Source organism: Humulus lupulus, chromosome X (genome assembly GCF_963169125.1).
Source record: "Humulus lupulus chromosome X, drHumLupu1.1, whole genome shotgun sequence".
Lineage (NCBI taxonomy): Eukaryota > Viridiplantae > Streptophyta > Magnoliopsida > Rosales > Cannabaceae > Humulus > Humulus lupulus.
In genome coordinates this window covers 175,390,347-175,397,131 of record NC_084802.1, presented here as the reverse complement: position 1 = coordinate 175,397,131, position 6,785 = coordinate 175,390,347, and the positions used below count along the sequence as shown (strand labels likewise).

The 6,785-nt window shown below is 34.8% G+C and overlaps 1 long non-coding RNA gene across 1 annotated transcript; it reads right to left on the bottom strand.

The window, feature by feature from the left end:
• Positions 1 to 4,693: 4,693 nt before the first annotated feature.
• Positions 4,694 to 5,224, bottom strand: LOC133807205 (uncharacterized). Its single transcript, XR_009879222.1, has 3 exons — positions 5,177 to 5,224; positions 5,002 to 5,036; positions 4,694 to 4,796 (listed from the first exon to the last, which is right to left on the bottom strand). It is a non-coding gene; the product is annotated as an uncharacterized LOC133807205 (long non-coding RNA).
• Between the last annotated feature and the right edge of the window lie 1,561 nt (positions 5,225 to 6,785).

Genomic DNA, 6,785 nt, shown 5'->3' with positions numbered 1-6,785 from the left:
GGATTTATTGGTTATGTTCGCTAACTATGTCAATGCTACGGACTGTTGAGTGTTTGGTTATGCTTAATGAATTATTTGATTATTGATACTTTTCATGCTATGATGTTATGGTTTTCTTGCTGGGCCTTGGCTCACGGGTGCTACGTGGTGCAGGTAAAGGCAAGGGTAAGCTGGATCAGCACTGATTCGGAGAGCTTTAGAGGCGAAATGTGCATAGTCAGCTGCTCCGCCGCCACGGTCGTGGGATGGACAGGAACAGGAGAACCTTAAATGTCTATTTTTCCCTTAGAGTGGCTAGTAGTCGTATACACTTTGGAATTTTGTAAATTGTCCTTTAAACTCTATTTCTTTTGGGATCCCATGTATAAAATGTTTATTTAAATGAAAGGTATCTTTTGTGACCAAAATCTTTTAACCCTAGTTCAACAATGGTTTTAGTGACACATTTTCAACTAAACGACTTGATTAACAAGTCTTGCACCTTAATAAACACACAGTGTAATGGTCTTGGCTACCTAGGGCGTTACACAAGACACACGACTAATAGGAATGATGAACAGCCACAACAACAACCACAATGATGAAAACAACAACAACAAAAACAACAACAACAACAACAACAACAACAAACAAACTACAAAAACATCATTATCAACACCAACAACAACAACACCAACCACAGAGGCCCCACGAGCAGCCTGAGGCGACTACTCTGACTGTGGAGGTAACTAACACCATAAGGCTTTATGCAAAGTAGAATCCTTGCAGAAGAAAGAATGTGCCATGGAATCTTGTCCCAGTCAGCACCCTCTCGAGCAACTTTCTTGAGGAAGACCCTGAAAAATATGGAATTAGGGTAATAAATATGGTTACTCCTCGGGCCAACCAGCGTGCCAACTTGCCTAGTGGAGCCTTCAGCGCCTAGTCGTGCTTCCATATCCAAGTCGGTGCTACTCTCCCCGTCCATGATTACTTCAAGGGCAATGCCAGGTACTTTGGCATTACTCCATTCCAAATAACTCCTAACGAATATCTAATGCTATCAACATATATCATTTTTAAAAAAATGGGAGCCTTCCACTCTCCACGAGGTCCACTATCTCTTCGACCTCAAGTCGTATCCAGGCCATTAAGGTACTTTATTCTTTTACTTTTGTTACAGGGACATGACCATGGTGTTCCTGATTGATCCCACATATAGGAGTAATGATGGCGCATACTTCAATGAGTAATTCCTTATGACTGACCTGGTCATAGATGATCTTACTTTCCAGCAAAGAGGTAACGAGTCGCTCACTTGTGTCTCTTATTCTTCCATTCTCCTTTTTAATTAGTACTTAGCTTATTTTGTTTCGCTATTTTTTAGGCCAGTGGAAAAGGCCTCCTCTGTAGGGCACCAATTTTTTTTAATTTTATTTATTTGTTTATATTAATTTAATTGTTGTTTGTTAAGTGTTAGAATTTTATTTAAAATATTTGAATTGTTTGGTGGTAATTATGTGAATTGAAATTTAACTGTTTTTTTTTTGTGAAATTATTTATGAGTTTAGATTGTGTGTAAGGAGGTGCATGCTTAGTAGGGATGGACTAGAGCACTTGGGTATGTGCATGTGCATGGTATGCATGGTGAGCATGCAATAGACTATCATGTATTTTCCTATTACTAGTTAATTATCTTTTTAAAATTTAAAAGAGAAAAATGGAAACAAAATGTGTAGAGAGAGAGTGAGAGACTGTCATGTGAGTATTGGCCAAGGAAAAAGAAGTGCTTTCCTTAATCATGTGTTCACATCTATTCTCCATTTTAAATTAGAGAAAATCAATATATTATATGAATGGACATTATTATATTGAGGATAATGACAGTAGTTCTCTTTTGACCATTTGAGTAAGTAAATTGGGAATTAAAGGGGGAAGGTTCTAGAAATTGATGCATTCATATTGTAAAATGGAAACAAATAGAGAAGTGGTGAGCAAGGAAGAGAGTTGCCATTTTTGGAGTCCTCGTAACTCTGGACCCAGTCTTAGTAAAACAGTCATAACTTGAGTTGTAAATATATTATTTAAACAAACTTGATACCGTTATAATGACAATTCGATACGATACAACTTTCTAGAAGGAACCAATCTCTAATTCTCAAGATAACATGGTCAAAATGGAGTTCCAACGTGACAGGACATTAGAACTATGAAAATTACACTTTCCTCATTAGTGTGGAAAGCCAAGGAAGGAAAGGGGGGAAATGATATTTGCAGCTGCCATTTTATGAAACAATTTTTCGCATTGTAAATACGATCAATTTTTTTTTGAAAAAGAGACAAAGGTCAAAAGGCTGACCTCTACTCAAAAAGATGAAAACCTCACTTATGGCGGAGGAATACCGTGGTTACAAAGAGAATAAACTAAACAATCAAAAAACCCACAACAAATCCCACCCCTATAAATTAAATCCAGAAGTTGCCCCAATCTCTAATAAGGTCATAGAAGGCAACCCCCTCAAAACCTTTAATCAAAATACGATCAATTTTAACATATAACTTAATCAAAATCCTCCCCACAATTACACCTATTTCACGAAACAGAACCTATAATTACTAATAAGAAGAAACAAACTTAATCCACCAAAAACACATTTACATGCAAAGAGAGGAAGATTAATTAAAAAGAAAACCAAAACCATGCCAATTTGAAAGTTGAAACAAGAAATATAAGAGTGAAAAAAATAACAGAAAGGCAATTGGTATGCCAGAGGAAGAGTAGAGGTTCCATCAAGCAGAGTATATTGATTTTGCCCAATTTCAGATAGCCACAAAATGGTTGTATAAGAGATAAGTACTTATAAGAGAACCAAAAGGCATTAACAACTATATTCTTATTACAAATAGAAAAATAAGATAAAAAGGAAAACATGAAGAAAAAAAAATTCAGAATCTAAACCCAGAAACACCAAATACAAGCACAATTGAAAGAGATTGAAAAATATCATCAGGAGTTAGAGACAACTCAAGCCTTTAATGAAACCCCTTCTACGCAACTAAAATCATCAAATATTTTTAAAAAAAATGCTCACTTCAGCTGTGAAGTAACCCCAAGCGTTGATTCTAGATAATAAATTTCTTCATGCTATATAAATATATATTCCTAAAAACCAAATATCATATATCCTAAATCTATTTCAAATCATATAAACCCTAGAAATTAGGTTAAAAAGGTAAAAAAAAATAGGCCACAATCACCAACGTAAGCTTAGTTAAAGGTTCACAATAGGTGGTAGAACAAACACCGTTGAAGGATCTTTCTAAGATTAATTTTCAAAATATTATATTATATGTATGATTCTAAAATCTCACAGATGGGGTTTATTCAGCACCTACTTCACTAAGACATGCAAGTTTTCAACCTTTCGTTATCATCGCAGCACACAGAATTCCTAGAACCTACTTCACTACGGATAAATATCTAAGATATTCAAACTCCACTAAGTACAAAAATAATTTACAGATAGCCATAAATAAGAAGTCTTAACTCAACTAGGAAACTATTTTTTTATAATTCAAACTCAGATAAGCTCTAATAAAAATCTTTAAAATATATGAAAGTAAAACTGCAATCAATTTCTAATTACACGAAACATGTTTGGTATTAATTACCTGTTCTACACCTTGAACTGAGGACCTTTTCCTTTCTGGAAGCATCACCATGTTCAGCTTCAGCAGCTAAACTGTCATGGACATCCACAGCATCCTATTAACAGTGGCAAACGTGAGAAGTAAAGGCAGTGAGAATATTTACAAAAGCAATTCATAGTGCTTATAATAACAGACCAATTTCAAGAAAAAAATATTCTAAATGTTATTGTTGCAGTGCAAGAATAAAATCCACAATAGCAAGAACTACTAAAAACGACTCCAACAATCAAAACCATCACACAAGAAAAAATTCTAACACTGTACAACTTCCAGTTCTCGTACTGCTCAAAATAAGGTGAGCTTTGTATTGGTTTGGAGAAAAATAATTACAAGAATCACCATCAATTTAAAATACAATTGCCAATTGATTTTTTTATATATGAAACAACAAGACATAGAAATTATCATTATTTTATTCAATATGGTGTATTAGTATATTATAGGGATTAGTATATAATCAATTATTCAATAGTGAATCACAAATTATTAACCAAATTATTTCATATTATCTCAAACTAAGTCTAAGAATGCATAACTTGGCATAATATCATAAAAACCTCAAAAGTCATGAAAATCAAATTAAGAGCAAAAGCAAATATCATGGATAGAAATATAAGAAGCAAAATATCGACTCTATATAATACAATTAAAAGACTTAACAATAATCAACTCATTTATTCTTTTATTGTTTTTTCTTTAATATATTTTAACCCAATCTAATCTTATCCAATACCATATCCAAAATGTTTAGAAATGAATAGATACACTTTCAATTCAAGTCCTTATATTTTCGTTTATAGTCTATATTCTTTGCTTGCTCATTTTAGTTTCAATGAGTCCAAACAACCCCTTCTAGTATAATCTCAAAGTGATGATAACAGGACTTGTTTTTTGAAATTTCGTTTTATGGTTAAAACTACCAATGAAAGTGGAAAATTACGGTGAGCAACTAACGCAGAAGAAATGGAAGTAGAAGGCAAGGAGACCAAATATGTACCTTGGCTGCTTGAATTTCAAGATCATCAACTACTATCTGAGTTGATAAGGGCCTAAGCATACAAATGAAGAATAAATCTGATTTTTCAAAAGCCACATTGTGAACATGCCTACAATCGAAAGAGAATACACAACTAATTCAGTATAAAATTATTAGAAAGGATACTCAGGAACTAAAAAAGTGGAATCTTATGGACAGATTGAATAGAATACATTTAAAACAAAAATGGTATTTACTTTTTAGATACTAATGGTTACTAGTAGCTAATGCTTCAATAAACAAGGAAAGTTAAAAATATAGCATTTTGTCAATACCTGAATGCTATGACTTCAATGAACTCTGTGTCGATCTGCAATGAAAACAATTACAACTTTTATCAATGGAATAACCTGGTAAGATGTTGTAATTCATAAAAGATTATCTTGATAAACAAAATTTTATTTTACTTGTGGAATAAAACAAGGAAATATATTTTATATAAATTATTACCCCAGTTTCCTCCTCAACTTCTCTCACAGCTCCTGTAATGTATGGCTAATAATGGTTCGTACGTACCTAGAAAATTATTAGGAACCACACAAATTCTTATGCTCGAAACAAAACAAAAGAAACACTCGTCAAGAGAACCTGCAAAAATTCCCCATTGGCATAAATTTCAATGCTCTTAGGGTGAAAATGTTCATAACCATTCAGCAGCAATGCAGATCACCATTAGAAAAATAAATTAAACTTAAATATAGGTCAACAGAACCAAGAGGCATCACAATGTCTCAAACTTCCTTTTGGATGTGCATTGTAAAAACAAGGATCAAGTCACCAGAACTATTATGAAAACAAAGTAAGATAAATGAAGTCAAAGAGTAGAAGCACGCATATCTATCAAGCCTCTGAGTTGTCCAACCCCAACGAGCCACCAAGCCTCCGCGCCATCCAGCCCCAATGAGCCCCCAAGCCTCCACGTCCTGCCCAGCCCCTACACCGTCGAGCCCAGACCCGAGACCCACCCCCCCCCCCCCCCACCCGCCGTCGAGCCCAGCCCTCGAGCCACCAATCGTTGCTGTCGAGCCCAGCCCCGAGCCACCAGTCGTTACTGTCGAGCCTAGCCCCGATCCCCCTGCTGCCGAACAGCCTGACCCCGACCCCCTTGCCGCCGTTGAGAGAGAGAAAGAGGGCTTCGGAGAAGAGAGCTTCGGGGAAGATAGAGGGAAAAGAGGGGGAAAAAAAGGAAGATAGAGGGGAAGAGGGAAGATAGAGCTCGGGGAAGATAGAGGGAAAAGATGGAAGATGGAGGGAAAGAGGGAAGAGCTTCGGGGAAGATAGAGGGGAAGAGGGTTTCAATTATTTTTTTTTATTTTAAAATTTTCTTATTTATTTAATTAAAAAATATATGATATCTAATATATAAATTCTTTTTCATTAACACAATTTCTTTTTATTTAAATTTAAAATATTTTGTGTGTGACTGAAATAAATCCCAAATGTGTATTTTGACCCTATATTTTTTAAACAATGAAACAATTTTAAGGACTTGCTTTGAGAGTCCTGAATACTTTATTAGGACTCGCAAAGTGAGTCTTTAAAAGTCACCGTTCCTAATTTTTCAGCCCCAGTATTTTTAGGACTCGCAAAGCGAGTCCTTAAAAAGTATTAAGGACTCCCAAAGCAAGTCCTTAAAATTATTAAGTAAAACACTCATTTTTTAGCCCAGATTTTTTTAGGACTCGCATATTTTTTTAGGACACTCATTGCGAGTCCTAAATTGTGTTTTTTTCAGGACTCTCAATGAGTGTCCTAAAAACTCCATAAATATTTTTAAGGACTTGCATTTATGTGCGTGTCCTAAAAAGTGTCCCATAAAGGGTATTTTGTAGTAGTGAATAGTTAAAATAAAATAAAGTATTCATGTGCAATGTTTAAAAAAAAATAAAAAAAGTTTCAATCCCACTGGTGTAATTGAAATAAAATTCATAATATGGTTTCTTTAAATCTCGACGCTCATATTGATCGTTTATTCTTTCCTAGGAAACCCTCATGCCATACATACTGAGATGCCAGAACTCCCCACAACACAGTGCGTACCAGAGAGAAATCCTATTGT